At 39.6% G+C, this 19,448-nt stretch overlaps 1 long non-coding RNA gene across 1 annotated transcript; it reads left to right on the forward strand.

Annotated features, from left to right (window-relative positions):
* The first annotated feature begins 2,302 nt into the window (after nucleotides 1-2,302).
* On the forward strand, nucleotides 2,303-18,115 carry LOC125483965. The gene is made up of 3 exons (XR_007262845.1): nucleotides 2,303-2,559; nucleotides 7,382-7,516; nucleotides 9,560-18,115. It is a non-coding gene; the product is annotated as an uncharacterized LOC125483965 (long non-coding RNA).
* Nucleotides 18,116-19,448: the final 1,333 nt, after the last annotated feature.

The raw sequence follows: 19,448 nt of genomic DNA on the forward strand, positions 1-19,448 counted from the left end.
AATCTCCCCTCCCCCTACCGCATCCCAAAACCAGTCCAGCTCGTCCCCGCCTCCCTAACCTGTTCTTCCTCCCACCTATCCCCTCCTCCCACCTCAAGCCGCACCTCCATCTCCTACCGACCAACCTCATCCCGCCCCCTTGACCTGTCCGTCCTCTCTGGACTGACCTATCCCCTTCCTAACTCCCTACCTACACTCACCTTTACTGGCTCCATCCCCGCCTCTTCGACCTGTTTGTTTCCTCTCCATCTATCCTCTCCTCTATCCCTCTTCTATCCGCCTCCCACTCTCTCCCTCTTTATTTCAGAACCCCGTTCCCCTCCCCCTTTTCTGATGAAGGGTCTAGGCCCGAAACGTCAGCCTCTCTGCTCCTATGGTGCTGCTTGGCCTGCTGTGTTCATCCAGCCCTGCACCTTGTTGTCTCGGATTCTCCAGCATCTGCAGTTCCTACTATCTCTGAGAGAGAGAGACTTCAGGTTGATACTTAGACAACTACAGGCTGTAACACAGGAAGATAAAATCAATAAGGTGTAAATAGTGTGAAAATAGGTTTCCACTAGAGGAACAACTGCAGAGTTATATTCTATTGATTAACATATCCAAGAATTGGCAGGAAGTAAATTAATTGCACTGTGAAGATAATTTATTCATGTATTTCATGTGAAATAAAACATGAGACATTGTAGGGGCACAGTGTTGAGAGAGTGGGCACATAAAAAAAATTAATGGACCAGAACTGAATGGCAGTTAAAGGGGGAGAAAACAAAATAGATTGGAAAAGGAAATCAGGCTGACATGAACTGATAGAAATGGGACAGAAGCCAGATTGAGATCCGTGCAGGGCCTAAGGAAAATTTTACAGGAACAAAGAAAGACCGACTCCTGAAGTGATGAGCAAAGCCAAGTGCCACTATTTTAAAATGAAAATATTCAGTTTGTTTTTTCTATACACTGAAAGCATGTAGGCAGTTTCCAGTTGGCGTGTGAGTAAATTTGGTTTAAGATTCAGGTGGATAACACTTGCCAGAAGTCTAGAAAAGATAATGCTACAAATTGAGGAAAACAGTAAAGAATAAAAGACATTGTGTGGAAACAGCTGGATATTTCAGATGGGAGATAAGATTACAGCCTCATGGAGAGAGTGGGAATAGAGAGGGAGACACCCCATTTCAGCAGAGTGAACTACTGATCTTTGACCCTGCCCCCTCCCCCTCTGTCCTCCGTGCCTTCTGCACCTTCCCTTCCCCTCTGTCCACTCTTTCCCCTCTGCCCCTTCTCCTGAACTGAAGCTCAAAATGAGACCCAGGAAGCCCACAGATGACTAATCATTGGCCGCATGAAGGCTTCAATTCAGGCAAGGGACAGTGGGCCACCATAAGATTGGCGCAGGAGCAGATGGGAGGATGCTGGGAGAGTCTGTCAGGAGATTTTGTGGGCCTTACCTGCAAATTTGCTGGCAGGAGAGTGTAACATTCTGCCCCATAAAGAAAAGCTAACAGGACAGAGGATGGAAAATCCCCACCAAAAAAAAGCAAAAAGTCGTATACAAATTAATACAGAGACCAGAGTGTTTAAAATGTATATGATGAGAGAGAGACATAGATAGATGGAAAGAGGGAAGATAAAAGGAGCAAGAAAAAGAAAGTCAATACAACAGTTTCCTTTCTGACCTAAGTAAATGAGTCATTAGGTGAACATCAGTTTTTTGACCAATTCCATAACATACCCCAACACCCATTATCAGTTAATTAAAATTAACAATGTTATTTCTCTTCTGTAAAGATGAAGGCAGAGTTTTCTATGTGATCTCAGGAAGTGACAGTTATTAAAATGTACAGAAGTGGTGAAACAGTTCTTGATTGTGATGATTGACCGGTTTGATATTATGTCATCCATTAATATTAGTGGTTTATGACTTTGCCCAAAACTGAACTCTGTTAACGTTAAATGTCTGGTCTACTTTTCCACGTAGTTTTTTCTATTAATTATTTTACAGTTCACTAAGGAGAGTTTAGAAAGGCAGAGCTAACCAAGTTATTTTGCAGTGTGGATCGAGCCTTTGGGGGAAATGCCAGTCGAAATATTAAATTTAACAGAATAATTTTTAAAAAAGAACCAAAAACTAAAAATACAACAATCCAACATCTTATGGAAACATTAATAGTAAATTTTTACTTTTGAAAGTGTCATTTAAATATGCTGCAAATAATCAGTATGGTACATTTTTGTTAAATATATTGCAAAGGAAAGTTGTTCCTTTCAAACACAGTTTTTCCTTCCTGCAGATTCACAGAGTATTTTCAAGAGGTGTGGCAGCTCAAGAAGGTACCATTCAGCGGGGAGACTACATCTTATCTATCAATGGAATGTCTGTAATAGGCACAACACATGTCGATGTGCTGAACGCACTTCACCGGGCCCGCTTACATAAACAGGCCATCATTGTCATTAAAAAAGGAAAGGAACAGGAAGAAATTTCTTCCAAGCCAGATTTATCACTTTCTAAAGGAAACCATCTCACAGCGGGAAGCAATGATACTACAGAAACACTAGGAACAGGTAGGAGTCTATCAGGTCTCGGTATAAACTCAATTCTGAAGAAGATTTCCTTGTACGTTCTGTTAATGCTTTGCATTAGTCACTCCCAGCTAAGAGTTAATCTGGGGGTCAGTTAGTTCAGCGGGCTGAGCTCATTTACAAAGCAGAGAGGCATCGGGGAGGATCAGGATGCAGGGAGACAACAGCACTGGTTCAGTTTCCTGTATCAACTGGAGTTACCACGATGGTCCCTCCTCCTCGGCTTCTCCCTTCATCTGAGGTCTGGTGGTCCTCAGGTTAAACTACCACTAGTCATCTCTCTCTTATGAGAGAGCAGCCCTGATGTCCTCTGGGACTATAGTGACCTTACCTTTACTTAGGTGAACGTGCTTCACAAGAGACATCCCATTCATTCCAGGTGAAGTCATAGAGTCATACAAGATAGAAACAGGTCCTTTGACCCACCATGTCTATGCTGCCCAACAAACACCAAACTACACTAATCCCATTTACCTGCACTTAGTCTGTAGCCTACTATGACCTGGTATTTTAAGTGCTTATCCAGATGCTAACCAAAGTTAATTTACGTGCATTTGAATTTCTGGGTTGTGTGTGATTGGAACAGTTTGGAAACATTTTTGGATTCAATGGGAAGTAGTACTATTTGACAAAGTCTGTTATTAGTAATAGAGCATATAGTTATAGTCCATCTTGGACTGAGTTATGGCTTGGAAATGGATTATTCAGCAGAAAGGGCAAGTTGTGCACAGAGAGAGAGAGAGAGAGAGAGAGAGAGGAGAATTTGTAATAGCGGGCTGTACGTACCAAGTGTTTTCAGAGAGCATTTCTCCACTTCCCCAACAACCCAAGGCAGGCATGCTTCACCAAGGAGATAGACACTGAACTGCATTACTTTCTACAATTGGATCAGCATGCTCACAACAGGACAATGTTGCACTGCCAGTGGGTGTGAAGATTAATGTGGCCTCAATTTCTAAATCAGCAGCTCCTTGCAGGCAGGAGCAGGTGGCACTGCCAGTGTTTCATAATTCACAATGCTGCTCTGAATCCGGAGATGCCAGAGGACCTATAGGCCAGGAAAGTGAAATTTATCATCTTTCATCCTACCAGAGAGAAATACAAGGAGTGACCATATGGAATTGCCCAGGCTAATGCAATTTCCAATTGTGCAGAATGGAGTAGGGAACCATGGACTGTTCACGGACCCCACATATATTGGGTGAGATGTACCACATCTACAGGACATACCTCTCCATGAAAGTGCAGATTCTACCTAGACATCATGGTATCCTGGCAGCAAGCATGATACACGAATCCTGGGCCAGTCAGCTATGCCCATTATCTTTGAGCCACTGTGATATCCCGAACGCTGGTTCTTAGATGGCAAGGCCTGCCTCTGCCTTAGATTTGGCTCAAGAGTTCCCTCCACCACTGATATAGACAGTGTGCTTACACTGAAAACTATACTGCTATCAGGAACACAATGAAGTAAACTAATGGTGTTATAAAACAACTGCCTGAACTGCTGAGGAGGTTGGCTCTCCAGGTTTGTAGTTGTCTGATATGTTTTCCATAGTATATAAGCTCATGATTTTACAAATTCTATCTTTGTGGTACTGTGAAAAATCATCCTGCTAGAGAGAAGAAAGAACATGAGTGACTGCTTTGTAATGTATTTGGGTGATATGCCTGCCTTAGCTGAATAGTTCAAGATATATGGAACCTGCAGGAAGTTAAGTGTGAGGATGGCAAATTTGGTTAAATATGTGATGGTGAGGTGGGCCATCTGATTGTTTGACCTGAGACCTTATTGCTAATGAGTGAGTGATACATTGAGCAGTGAGAAAAGTTGGTAGTGTCTTATGAAGGAGATGTGTGCACAGACCAATGTGAGGTCATTGAATCTTTTCCAGAACTGCAGTCAGTTACTCAGGCCCAGGCTCTGGAAATTGACCTCCAAAGTCACTAGATTCAATTCCTTTAAGAGGGAAGGTCTTGAAACCTCTCAAACTAAGCTTTGCATTGCATTCAATAACCTGAGAGCACTCTCCCTAGCCTTTTAGTCCATTTGCAGTCTCCTTCTTTCAATCCTGATATAGTTCTACAAGTTACTGTAGCCTGAGTGCACTTGCCTTTGAGAAGGGCATGCAGCAGTGTTCTGGCCATGCAGATTCCTACCTTCCCACTGTTTCACGCTGTTAGACATTTTGCAGTCACATCAATACACAGACAGTATGAAGTTTTTCTGCTGCTTCCCTCAGCTTGACAAATCACTGGCTAATTGTGCATCGTGATCCCCACACTTAAAAATGGTGCGAATCCAATTTTTAGCCTAACCCGCCATAACCATCACAATGTGAACTTGGGATATTTCTTCAAATGCATTTAGGAGGATAGATAAATTCCTCTTCTGAATCCATGCTAATGTTGTATAGATACTTAATTTCATTCTTATTAACTCATTCCATTATTTTGCATGCAATAAAATTGTGACTAAAAGACCATAGTTGCCTATAATAATTTTATTCCCTTTTTTGAATGCCTTAGTCTCTTTCCATTTCCTAGAATCCCTAGAGTGTGGAAACAGGCCCTTTGGCCCAACAAGTCCACACTAATCCTCCGAAGGGCATCCCACCCAAACCCATTCGCCTACCCTTTCCCTGTAACCCTGCATTTCCCATGTCTCGTCCACCTAACTTAAACACCCCTGGACACTACGGGCAACTTAGCACGGGCAATTTAGCATGGCCAATCCACCTAACATGCTCATCTTTGGACTGTGGGAGGAAACCCACGCAGACACTAGGAGAATGTGCAAACTCCACAAAGACAGTCACCTGAGGGTGGAATCGAACCGAGGTCTCTGGTGCTGTGAGGCAGCAGTGCTAACTACTGAGCCACTGTGCCGTATAAGGTAAGTAAAGTCACTGTACTCCCAGAGGATCATAGGGCTGCTGTCTCATCACACAAATGACTGGTGCCAAGTTTAACCCACGATACCACACCTTCAGGACCTTCATGGTTATCTCAGCTGGTGGGAGAATTGAACCCAGCCAACCAGAATCATGCTGCATTCCAAACCAACCAACCAACCACCCAACCAACTGAGCTAACTGACCCCCAAAACTGATAGGAAAATATCACACATACTTAAAAACTGCTGAACAGGGGAAACATGGTCAAGCAGCATCCCCAGACACCAAGCTCTGACCCAATATAAATCAGGAGCATTATACTGCCACCAAACACCATGGGCCTGACGTGATCTGAACACGCAACCTTCTGAGCTGGAGTCAGACAGGCTACCATTGCGCCACAAGGGAAATTTGTTGGAAAGCAATGCTTTAAGCAGAATTAATGCTTAAATCTGTTTTGAGCAGTACTAAGCTGATTTAATTGATTGCCAACAAAAAGATTGTGCCGTGATCCATGCAGCCTCTTCATTGATATCATTGAAAATTTTATTTGATTAGTTTTAATTCAGATAGTTTTTATCATATCTCGTCGCACAATTTGAAGATGAGCAAGGAGTTCTGTTAATGTCATGGTCAGCATTCATCCCTCAACCAAAACCACAAGAAGCAGATTATCTTGCTATTCATTCACTGATTGACTGATTTTATTGTCACGTGTCCTGAAATACAGTGAAAAGTTTTGTTAACGAGCAGTACAGGCAGATCACAGTAAGTACAGATCAAAAAGACTTAGAGGCATACAGGTTACATTGCAGGCTATATTATTTGAGGCTAGAGTCCATTCAACCGTCTAATAACAACAAGGAAGAAGCTGTTCCTGAACCTGCTTGTGCGTGTGTTCAGACTTCTGTATCTTCTGCCTGACGGAAGAGGTTGTAGGAGGCCATTACCAGGCCAAAGGTCTCTTCTGTCCATCTTCAAGTTCTGGATGAGCAGAAATGTCCTCCAGCTAAACATTGGGAAGACTGGAAGTCATTGTTCTCAATCCCCACTGCAAACTTCACTCCCCACAATAGATTCTAGTTTTCTCTCTAGCAACTATCAGAGACTGAACCTGTTTGCAAACTTAGTTTTATATTTTCGTCTGCGATAAACTTCCAACCATCACTCAAATATGCTATTTCCACCTCCATGTCCTTGCTACAACTCATCTGCTGCTGAAGTCCTCATCCATGATTTCATTACCACTAGATCTGACTATTTTGCTGATCTCCCACTATGTTGTGTCCACCTGTCACCCTTTTGGTCAGGTCTGCATTGGATCCCAGTCAAGCAACATCTCAACTTTAACATTTACATTCTTATTTTCAAATTCCTCCACGGCCTCACTTCTCCCTGTCTCAGCCCCACAGTCCTGAAGATATATAGACTCATGTAATGAACTCGAGCTTGACCTTTCTAATTTTAATCACTTTTCTTTTTAGGTGATCGTGACTTCAGCTGCCTAAGCCCTAGCTCTGGAGTTCTCTTTCTAAACTTCTCTGCCTCTCCATTGCTGTTTCTTCCTTTAAGATACTTCCGAAAACCTACTTCGTTGACCCAACCTTTAAATACCTGCCTTAATATTGCCTTTTGTGGCTTGGTGTCTAATTTTGCTGTATGGATGGCAGAGCTTTGAAAGTTTACAGAATGATTTTATTTAAATTTTTATTCTGTCATGGGATGTGGGTATTTTCGGGCTACACCCACATTTATTACACTGGGAAAGTTAAGGCTCCAGGTAACAAAGGCATGAATAAGGCCTTTAGCTGCAACTGAAAAAGGCAAAGTCGAGTGACGTTTTAGAGGTAGGAATAATACAAGTATTGTGTGCCAAGTTAAAGTTGCATTTGTCTTGGATATTACAGACGTGAATGTGGACCTTAGAGGGGCCATCACTGTAGAGCTGCTGAAGACCTCTGCTGGCCTAGGATTCAGCCTGGACGGTGGGAAGGCTTCGATCAATGGAGACAGACCTCTGCACATTAAGCGAATATTTCAAGGTAAGTATTCCCACTAAAAATGCAGCATATACAGAAGCCTTCCTTAATAAATTCAATCAAAGCAAAAACAAAAGTGTGTTAATTGAAGTTTTCTAAATAATAATTTTGTATAAAACCAGCTAAGTTTAAATAAATTGTTTCAGCCATTAGTACTTACACATGTTTTGATCAAACTGTTCAGATGTGTCACATCATATCTCTGGAGCAGGTGGAACTTGAACATGTGTAATAATAGCCAGCTCCTATTATAGCAGTTAATGTAACTGCCACAGGCCCATCTGAATGTGAGGTACAATCTCCAAACTGCAAGTTATTTTATGCTAAGAGAAGTATGTCACAGGTTTATTTTGCAGAATCAGTGTTGATGATAAGCCTTGCAATTCTTCTGCCCATCTCACCCACACCTGCTACCCTATCTGGCTCTGCATATTTAGAAGTCATTAACTCAGTGTTGTCCATGAATTAAATCAATTAAAAACTGAGGGCAATGTACTTGCTATTTCACCTTCTACAGAACCAGTAACCTCAGGCCTTACCAGAAAACTGGCCTTCGTTCATGGATGTCGACTCCATAGGCTGAGAAGTTGGTAATGAGATGCATTCTTGAACCTGCAGTCCATGTGTTATAGGGAGACCCATAATGCTGTTATTGAGGAAGTTCTGGGATTTAGGCCCATTGGCACTGAATGAACAGTAATATATTTCCTAGTCAGGATGGTGAATGGCTTGGAGAGGAAATTGCAGGTGCTGGTGTTATCATGTACCTGCTGTCCTTGTCCTTCAAGATTTGTAGTGGGTCTGGATTTGGAAGGTGCTGTCGAAGGATCTTCAGCGAATGTTTTAACAATAAATCAAGTACTTAGAATACTGCAATCTAACAGGTCTAACCTGTTATTTTTCTCAGTGTCTAAACTTCCTTGCTTCAGTAAAATGTAAGCACAGTTCAGCACCAATTTTAGGGCCTGAGCACCTTCTCCCATGTCCTTACCCATGTCCATGGTGTGTGTCATAAATCTGTGCTAAATGTACACAAAAGGCTACTGCTGAAACTGATTGCAGTCATTTAAATGTGTGCACAAAAGGAGAGGGTTCTTGCAGTACAGTGGTCGTGTTCCTACCTCTGAGCCAGAAGACACATGTTCAAGTTCCACCTGCTCCAGAGATATGATGTGACACATCTGAACAGTTTGATCAAAATATCTGTAAGTACTAATGGCTGAAACAATTAATTTAAACTTAGCTGGTTTTGAAAAGAATGTATTGGATAGGTAAACAAATTATAGGCAAAAAGCAAAATAAAGAGAAACCCAACGAGGAGATCTATGGCAGCTGATTGCTGATGGCAAATGGATGGTCTGCTATGTGAATTGGGTGTAAGGGGGAATACCTGAATCAGTACCTTACTTATAGTGACAGTGAATTGTAACCAGCAATAATGGTCAGGCTGAACATTGTGTTCACAACCTGCAGGGTGGGTGTCAGAGACAGAGTAAGATACCGATCAGGCAAACTATGGTCACCCAACAATACTGTGCCTGAGATTGGAAGGCACAAGTTGTTGTCCGTCAATATGTCCCATGTTTTCTGCTCACCAGCAAAAATGATGTCGAGGTGCCATTGTTGGACTGGGGTAGAAAAAGTCAGAAGTCACAAGACACACCAGGTTATAGACCAACAGGTTTGGACCAACACAAGAGAACTGTAAGGAATGAAGTTAGTGATCAAAAAAGTTTCAACCAAATTTAAGAGAACTGTGTTTATTTTTAGGAGTGAGATATATTAAAATGGGTTACATTTTTGTGATTTTTATTTGTGCATTCGATGTTCTCTTAGTCTAATCATGTCAAAGGATAATGTACAATTTGAGATTAGTACTCTTCCATTCCCTGTAACACCACATTTTACATGGTTTTTGTTCCTGTTCTGGCTGCACTCCCTCTGAAGCAAAAAGAGCTTAAAGCCCCTTAAAAACAAACTGATTTGTCAGTAGTGCTGAATTTCATGGCTTAATTCACATTATATTTTACCTGTTGTAACCTGCAGGTGGTGTTTCTGAACAATCTGGAAAGATCAATGTTGGGGATGAATTGCTCGCAATCAATGGAAAGTTCCTGCGTGGCCTCATGCACTATGACGCTTGGAACATTATCAAGTCTGTCCCTGAAGGACCTGTCCAGTTAGTGATTCGGAAAATTAAAACAGTTTAATGATTGAGGTTTGTTCGATGCATTGGAGCACAACCAATAACATCATTGTGCCAAAGTGAAATGAAAACCCTCAAATTCCATCAAAATTACCTCTGTCAATGTTTTTCTTCAAGAAATGAGAATTGGCAAAATAATAAGACAGATTATAGCAGAATTGTGTATCTTCCAGAATGAAAGGCCTTTTTATTACAATAAATCTTTGAGAAGAAAAAGGTTAAGGGAAAATAGATTTCAGAATCTTTTGTTGTATTCCAGAGCAGAAATTGGAGTTCAAATGATGTTCAAATAATCCAACACAAAGGATTTACATTTGGAAAGCTCACCATTGATACTTGCATGCACCCATTACCATACTTAAAAATCTTCAAATCAAGCTTCTGGGAAATTCATTGTCTGAAATGAAGTGGATACTTTCTCTGTAGAAAGATGTCTATAAAAATGTTGAGAATCCAAACCAAAAGGGCCTCCAGTTGTGCAGTTACACTGCTGAAGTTTACCTTGTTTACTGCCAAGCAGTTTACTGACAACACTTTGTACCAATGCGATTCTGCTTACTTGCACACATCCAAAGGACAATAGTCATTAGTTGGATTTTAAATATCAGCCAAGTACAAGTTTGAGACTTTGTTATGCAGGCAGGGGGAACCAGTAATTACCATCAAATAACATTCCACTAACCCCTTTGTGCGTAACACTAGCCCCAGAGCACTGTGACTCCACTGGTCAGAAATGTGAAGCTAAGGGAAACTGCTTGTCCCTTGGCAACCCGTTCATCCTTGATCATTGGAAGTAACAAATCTTGGAGCATGCATTCTCAACCAGGAAATGTTACACCCTGTAACTCCAGTTATTCCAATTCACAGGGTCTCCTCAGCAGTATCTCTGCATGTGAAGAAATCATCATGCATCGGCAGTAATTGTGTGCATCAAGTTTCAAATAATATAAGAGCCCCCTGTATTAAAACTAGTTGTTCAATATATTTCAGAACAGCGGGGCAGTTTTCCCCTTTAGGAAGCCAGCAAAAGAACTTGGTGAGATGGAAGCATTTTTTGCATAGTGCTGTGCCAGCTGCCTGCAATCCTCCATGTATTTATTCTAATAGGCAGTATATTGTCAGCAGCTTGCACCCAGTTAATTTGATTAGGGCCCCCCCCCCCCAACAGAAAACCTGTCTCCGTGTCCATAAGGAGCAAAGGCTGTTTTTCATTAGCAAATGGTCATGAGCAATGAGGTACTTTTATTCTGTGGTTCTCAAATTAAGGCTCGAGAGGCAGTGATCTGTGGTGCTTCAAAAGCTGATTGGGAGTTTAGATTAGCATGACATGACCACCTTTTCCCTGACTCCTCCTTCAAACTGGCTAATGACAGTGTGACATCAAGACCAAGCTCTTGCTATCAAAGTTGGTAGCTTCAGTTGGGAAATGTCCCAGCCCTCTTGACCTACCTCAGTTAAATATACCCTAAAAAGAGTAATTTTCACTCCATGACGAGCAGGAATACAAGATAGGTGGGTCTCTAATCCTGAAAGCAGAGCATAGGAGACTATAGGAGCAGATGAGTGCTGGAGTAGATTGGTTAGAAGACCCATTTTGTTTATCTGGAATTTTGTCCAATTTGTTTTATAACATGTGAGGTCCTCTAACTATCACCCCTATCACAAACTCATGGCCTTTCATACCCTCCATGCCAACTCAATCCTGGCTGGCCCAGCATCCACCCTGGGCAGATCACAGGAAACATCTAGAGATAAACAAAAACTTCTAACAATATAATACAGTTCTCATTTCTACATACTTGATAGTGAAAGCACTCACGTTCTAGAAACCCATTCAAAACTTTTAAATCTCAAGTGGTTTAAAAATGTTCTATTCAGACATCACATCAAGGACAACTAATCCTTTAATAGCCTCTTAAACATCAATCAAACTGAACCCAGACCTCCCACAGAGATAAATATAGCTTTTGAAACACAGTCAAGCATTCATAATGACAGATGCTCGCCCTTGACTAAATGTCAATGAAGAGTTCTGTTGAAACCACACAACCAGATGCTGCTTTTCTTTCTAAAGAAAGAAGATGCAGCAGATGGCCTGTCAATTAATCAAATTGTAGCTGTCAATGTTGTTGATTTTGTTTTAACATTTAGCAGGGGATTTCATTTATTTTAAAGTCATAGTAGTTCTGCAGACTTCATTCATTCTTAAGGAACATTTATATCTTCTTCAATTTACGACTCTCACACTGTGAACTAAGGCCTTTGAATAAGCCAAATGGGATCTATTTTAACTCAACATTGGATTCAAGTGACCCTGCTGAGTTTGGTTTTCCTTTCAATGTGAATCATACCCCATCAAATTTTCTCTATCAGCAAGCAGGACTTACACATCTGGATCCCGCCCACAATGTTTCAAAAGCTTCCCTGGCTCCATGAAAATCCGGCCTCGAGCTGGTTGTAAAGAATAGAATCATAGAATTTTGTAATACAGAAGGGGGCCATTCAGCCCATCATGCCTGTGCCAGTTCCCAAAAGAGCTACCATTCTCCAGCCTTATCTCCATAGCACTCTAAGTTCGTCACTTTCAAATGTATATCCAGCTCTCTTTTGAAACCTCCTGTGGAATCTGCCTCCACCACTCTCCTAGGCAGCACGTTCCAACAACTTGCTGAATAAAGAAGTTTCTCCTCATCTCACTCTTAGCACTCTTGCTGAAAATCTTGAAATTGTGACCACTAGATACTGACATACCAACTAGTGGAGACAGAATATTCTTCTTTACCCTGTCAAAATTGTTCATCATTTTGAACATTCAATGAGATCACCTCTTAATCTTCTCCTTTGCACTCGCTCCAGGGCTGTAACATTCTTCCTTAAATAAGGTGCTCAGAACTGAACACATTATTCCAAATATGGTCTGACCAAAGATTTGTAGAGGAGCAGCATCACTTCCCTATTTTTATACTCATTGTCTCTATCTATTATCCCAATGGTCCTTTAAGCCTTCCTAGCAATTGTTTCCACTTGCCTGTCTACCTTCAGAGAAATATGCACTTGCACCCTGAAATCCCTCTCCTCCCATTAAAGTTGTACTATTGTCTCTCCAAGTACCATATCAAATTCTTTTTGAAAGTCCAAATACAACATCCACAGCACCGCCCTCATCCACTACCTGTGAAACTTCATTAAATAACTCAATTAAATTTGTCAGACATGACCTTCCCTTAACAAAACCATTTTTACTGTCTAGTATGAACTTATTTTGTCTAAGTATGGATTTGTCTTATCCCATATTACGGCTTCCATCAGTTTTCCAACTATTTATGTCTAGCTGACAAGTCTGTAGTTCCATGGGTTTCCTTTGTGCATTTCTTAAACAATACCATCACATTTGCAATCCTCCAGGCCCCAAGACTAATTCTGTGTTCAGAAAAGCCTGGAAAATTTGTTAATGGCTCTGTGATCTGCTCTCTTACATCTCTCAGCAATCTAGGATACGTGCCATCTGGACAAAACAAAAAACTGCAGATGCTGGAAATCTGAAACAAAAACAGAAATTACTGGAAAAAACTCAGCAAGTTTTGCAGCATCTGTGGAGAGAGAAACAGAGTTAACATTATGGGTCCAGCAATCCCTCTTCAGAACATTTTGAAGTTTTTCCAGCAATTTCTGTTTTGTTGCATTCCAACTGGGCCTGGCGAATTCTCTACCTGGAGTGTGCTGCCAGACTTTGTAGTACCTGTTCTTTATCTATAACTTGGTTATTCAGTTGCTCAATACCCATATTTTCAACTGGGCCATTATCACCATCTTCAAATTTGGTAAAGACAGAACAAAGTAACATTTAGTACCTTTGCCATACCGTTTGCTTCAGCGAGTTTACCCTGCTTATTCCTATCCTTCACTAATTTTTTTACTATTAATACGTTTGAAAACATTTTAAAATTTGCTTTAGTGCAGCCTGCCATCCTTTCCTCATGCTTCTTCTTAGCCTTCCATATTCAAGCCTTAACCTGGAATTCACTGTTAAATCCATTAAAAGGTGTTTCCAATCATCATCTTAAGTTCAACTTTTAGATCCCTGCGATATGTCCTTTTCTAGTCTGGCGCCTTAATCCTTGATGTTTATCCTTTTCCAATTTAATACTGAAACTTACTATATAATGATCTCTATTTCCCAAGTGGTCCCGCACTTTGACATTCTCCATTTGACCTGCCTCGTTTCCTAGGACCAGATCCTGCACAGCTTCCTCCCTGGAAGGACTGGAAATGTACTGTTCCAGAAAGTTCTCCTGCACACATTGAAGGAATTTCTCCCTTTCCATGCCACGTACTCTACCTTTGTTCCAGTCTACCCTAGAGTAATTGAAATCACCGACTATCACAACCCTACTTGCAGATTTCCATAATCTGCATACAAGTGCTCTCTTGTACTTCCCACTATTTGGAGGTCTATAAATAAATACCCAACAAGGTCACCAACTGCCTTCCTGTTTTGCTTCTCCAACTATATATAGATTCTCATTCAGGAACAGCATCTTGTTGAAGGGCTATGATACTATCTTTGACCAACACTGCTATGCTTCCTCCTTTTTTACCCACCTTGCTTCTACTAAAAAAAATCTTATAACCCGGAATGTCAAGTATCCAGACCTTTTCTGGCTTGAGCCATGTTTCTGTTAATGCTACTATGTCATATCTCCATAGAGCAACTTCTACTTCCAATTCCCCAATTTTGTTCACTACAGTCCATGCATTTACATACAATTTAGTCCTGTCCTTATCTCTTTCATGCCCAGTGGGAGGTAACCATTTCTTTGTCCACTATAAACTTTCAAAACCTTCCCTCACTTCCTTTTCCCTGTTCCCCATCTCTCCTTTACCCTCTCTGGTACTTCCAAAACTAGACCCATAGAACAACCCACTCCCCTGCCTTACAATTTTGAATCCACCCCCACTACGTTATTTACTGTCTCAACCAGGAGCTTAGTTCCATTTCAGCTGTGTTGAAGCCCATTACTTTTGAACAGCTTTCTCCTTTCCCAGAAGTGTTCCCAACATCCTAAAAATCTAAACCCCTCTCTTCTACACCATCCGTCAATCCAGGCATTTACCTTCTGAGCTGTCTTTGCTTAAATGGTGAAGCTCATGGCACAGATATATTTCTGAGATTACTACCCTGGAGGTCCTATGTTTGAACCTACTCCCTAACTCCTGACAAGATGCATCACTTAAATGCAGGATTCAAAATATCAGTAAGCTGAGCTCCTAAAATTTAATTAGCTCAATTCAGTCATTCTTTATAAAATTTATGGTGTTTGTTTCAAGTTAGCTTTTACAGCAAGGTAAATATGGTTTAAACTCTTGTATTTTAATCCATATCAAGTGATCATGAGGAGCTGTTGTTATGTCTTGTTATGGATCAAGTCATGTTAGAAACTGAATAAGATTAGTTTCCTTTTTAAACTAAATCATGAAGTAAGTCCTGCAAGACCTCCGAGCTGCCCCTCTCCATATCATTGGTTCCCACAAGAACCACAAACACTAGCTGTTCACCTTCTTTCCAGACATTTATCCAGCCATTCAGTTATGTCCTGAAGGCAATATTATGCATTATGCAAGCTGCCTAACTAAAGTGACATTAGTGATTCCAACCTGCCTGTCAGGAGTGAACCTAAAAAGGCAAGTAAAACTAATGGGGTGGAATTATGTTCCATGCTATTAGCTAATAATGCAAAAGGTATTATGATAAATAGGTTAATGTCACCATTAAAACAAAGGAATGGGAACCTCCAGCATAATCACTCACAACAAAAACCATGTGTACAATTTCACGTCATTTATGAATCACTGACAATAATTTGTGGATCCAAAGGAATGAATAAATAACCAGCCCTTTAATATCTACAACCAATTGAATTTCTAACAGTTTTCTTTGCACCTGAAGCTATGCCATTAGATTGTTTCCCTGTAGGTGGCAGTAGTACCAGATCCTTTGTCATGCAATCCTTTCTGTCAAGGAAGCCATTCCATTTATAAAGATGTCAAAACATTTTGAATTTATTTGTGCTGGCAAGATCACATTTCATGCCCATTTCTTGTTACCTTAATAGTTTTTATTTATTAAACTGCTGCAATCCTTAAGGCATTGGAACTTCTGTAAAGGTCTTATGTACGAAGTCCAACAATTCCATAGGTGCATTCAGTACTGAGAAAGCAATAACTTGTATTATGTAATGTTTTATCATACTAATATCACAAAGTGCTTTACAGGAATGTTATCAGACTGATTTGACACATGTTAAGGCAAATGACCAAAATTTTAGTCAGAGGTCAGGTTTACTTAGCTTCTAAAAAGTGGACAAACAGTTGGAGAGGTTTAGGGAGGAGATTCCAGAACTTAGCAAATAGTAAATGATAAAATACAATTTCGAAACTGTGTAACTATAACCAGATGAGATTTCTGCAGGGGTTTTTCCAACTGTTTCTGCCCACTGCACTTATCAAGATTTTCTCTAAATAGTGATGAGGTAATCATCAACCATGATCTAAATGAATGACAGAACAGACTCAAGGGGTTGAATGGCCTACTCCTGTTCTGCATATTGTCATTAATTTAAAAAGTATATAAATATTGTCCCTTGCATGCAGCAATATATCTCAGTGCATTTGCAAAGGATAAGATGCATCTTTTAAATGCAGGATTCAAAATTCCAGTAAGCTGAGCTCCTAAAATGTAATTAGCTCAATTCAATCTTTCTTTATAAAATTTATGGTGTTTGTTTTAAGTTAGCTTTTACAGCAAGATAAATATGGTTTAAACTCTTGCATTTTAATCCATATTAACAAGAAACTAAATTTAGCAAAGCTGAAGTGATCACGAGGAGCTATATGTCTTGTAATGAATCAAGTCATGTTAGAAACTGAATAAGATTAGTTCCCTTTTTAAACCAAATCATGGTGAAATAAGTCAGTATACAGATTAAATAGTTGCATCTTTAATCTGAAATATTTATCTGGAATCTTATATAAAGCTTGATGCCTGACTCTGTTTGAAAGAATCCACATTCCAGACTAGTATAAAACTAAAACACTGCAGATGCTCAAAATCTGAAATAAAAATTGATCGTTTTGTTTGGCAGCATCTGTGTAGTAAGAAAAAGTTAATGTTTTGGGTCAATTACTTTTCATCAGTTCTGATTTATTTTACCTGATTATTGTTCTGAAATATTAACTTTGATTCTTTCTCTGTGGATGCTACTTGAACTGTTAAGTCTTTCAAGTATTTGAATTTCCACCCTGATCATTTTGTTTGCCCTAGTATGCTCTGTTGTTTTGATAATCCCCTGTTTGGAATAGACAGTTTCAAAGTGCTAATATAATGAACAATGTATTCAATATGTGCAAATTATTTTAATAATTTGTTATTATAAATGTTACTGGACTTAGTGACGGGAGAAAGATATATGAATGTGAATATCTGGATTGAAATTATTTTTCTCTGCTATTTTCTTTCCCTAAAACTTGTAACTGTTGAAATCCCCTATTATAAATTCCACTTTTTAGTTAATTTGCACACCTATTCAGGTGCTCCTAGAATCATGCAAGTACAATATGAGGATAGTTAGTAGCTTATTTGTCTACCTTTGGAAAATGTAACATAGATCTCAACAAACAGCACCAGATTTCATAGTGTAGATATTTTTCAATCAAACTGTTTGGGTGTGTTATGACACATCTTCTGGAGCAGGTGGGACTTGAATCCAGATCTTCTGGCCCAAGGTAGGGATACTACCACTGCACCACAAGAGCTCCAATTTCACAGCGTATAACAAATAAGAATAATCAAGCCTCTAACTAAGCCATCCCATCCTTATTTATTTTCATTGATTTGTTATGGTTTCAAATTGCTAACATCTATTTGGTGATGCAATGAATTCACTCCTTTTTTTGAAAACGGTAATGAATATTATGTAAAGACAGCCATTGGTATTACAAATGGGTTCTGTAAACTAGCATATTCTAGCATTACAATTTCACCAATTCAACTCTACACTTCTCACTGATTCAATTTTAAATCTACAAAAGTATCTAATTATCAATGAAAAAATCATTTAAAGGTAACACCTATTAAATTGAGACCTACTTATGTTTCAAAAAACATTTTGGTGCACAATAATCTGTAAAATACTGTTGTAAAAATATCTTTATTTGTGTATTAATATGACTGCTTTATCAACAGTTGTCTTACATGAACTTTGGGGGATTAAAAGAGTGCAATACTACTAGATGGACTGTATATTTTTTAAAGTGGCTTTGCGCTCATTGTTTAAAGCTGAAAAATCTGTAAACAAGGTTTTATATTGATTCAAAACAATATTTTATGAAATAAAAATGCATCCTAACCATATATTATGGTTCTGTCTAACTCCATATTGTTTTATATTTAACTGGATTTTTTTTTTATTCACTGAATTGTTTTGTGCTCAGAATCTCTCCTCCTCTGCACTCATGGATTCTCCTCAGTTAATCTTTTACCAGCCTTAGCTACTGCATCCTATGAGAATTTTCTAAGTAGGTTCAGTAGCTTCTTCATCTGCTGTAATATGTCTGTGCCTCAGTGTACAAGACCAGGACACTATCCTGGTGCGAAATACCCAAAACACTGAGCCTACAGGTTTTTTTTGTGTGATCTCACAGTTTAATTTGGATCGATGTGTGTCAACCAGGTTTGCCATTTCATGGCCAAGTGTAGATGGGCTGTGACTCAACTCCCAGTTCAGATTTGTCACCTTCACAAACAACCTGAGTTGAAACCAGGACCCAAGGAAATAAGAAACAAAAACAGAAATTGCTAGAAAACCTCAGCAGGTCTGACAGCATCTGTGGAGAGAAGTGTTTCATTTGCAGTGACCTTTCCTCAGAACTGATAGTAGCTTGGAAAAAATTATTTGTTATGCCAAGGAAATAAGGATTATTGTCGAAACTATCAAAAATCGCAAGACTTTTGCAATTCTTGTAGGCATTACTGATGAAGTCAGTATTGCTGCCCGTAAATCCATTGAACATCCCTTGGCTTCCGTGATCGTGTCAAAAGGCAGTTAAAAGTCTACAATATTGCTGCATAAACCAAACCAAGTAAAGATAACAGATTCCTGTAAGAACTGAACCAAATAATTTTTACAACAACCTATGTTATTTCATAGTTATCGTTACTGAGATTAGCTTTCAATTCCAGATCTTATTAATTGAACTTAAATTCCAACAATGGGGGTCACTGAATCCATCTTTTCTAGTGTGGGTCACTGGACTACTAGTACAGTGTCATTACCATGATGTCCCCCCTCCACATTGTGTACATAACAGAGAAAATCTGACTGCAGTTTCAAAGCAAGTTTCAGAAGGGTAAAGGATTGCTACTATTTACAGGTAAAATATCAAGGGATTACTTTTTCTAAGATATAGATTATTGAGTGTTGTATTACTGCTGTTAAATACTGATCTTAGTGTCACAAGTATTAGTTATCGTAACAAATTAATTGCTAGAAGTTAATGGTAGAATGTAAAGATTCTCCTCTGTGAATTCCTCATCTTTGGTTTACCCTCATCCCTGCTCTTATTTCCCATCTTCAGCTGCTGCTGAGTGTCAGTCTGGTTCTTGAAACTTCACATGCTGATGAAAATGAAAATGAAAAGTACTCATCTACAGGAAACCCATTCATTATAAGA

This window comes from Rhincodon typus, chromosome 1 (assembly GCF_021869965.1).
Source record: "Rhincodon typus isolate 14 chromosome 1, sRhiTyp1.1, whole genome shotgun sequence".
Classification (NCBI taxonomy): domain Eukaryota; kingdom Metazoa; phylum Chordata; class Chondrichthyes; order Orectolobiformes; family Rhincodontidae; genus Rhincodon; species Rhincodon typus.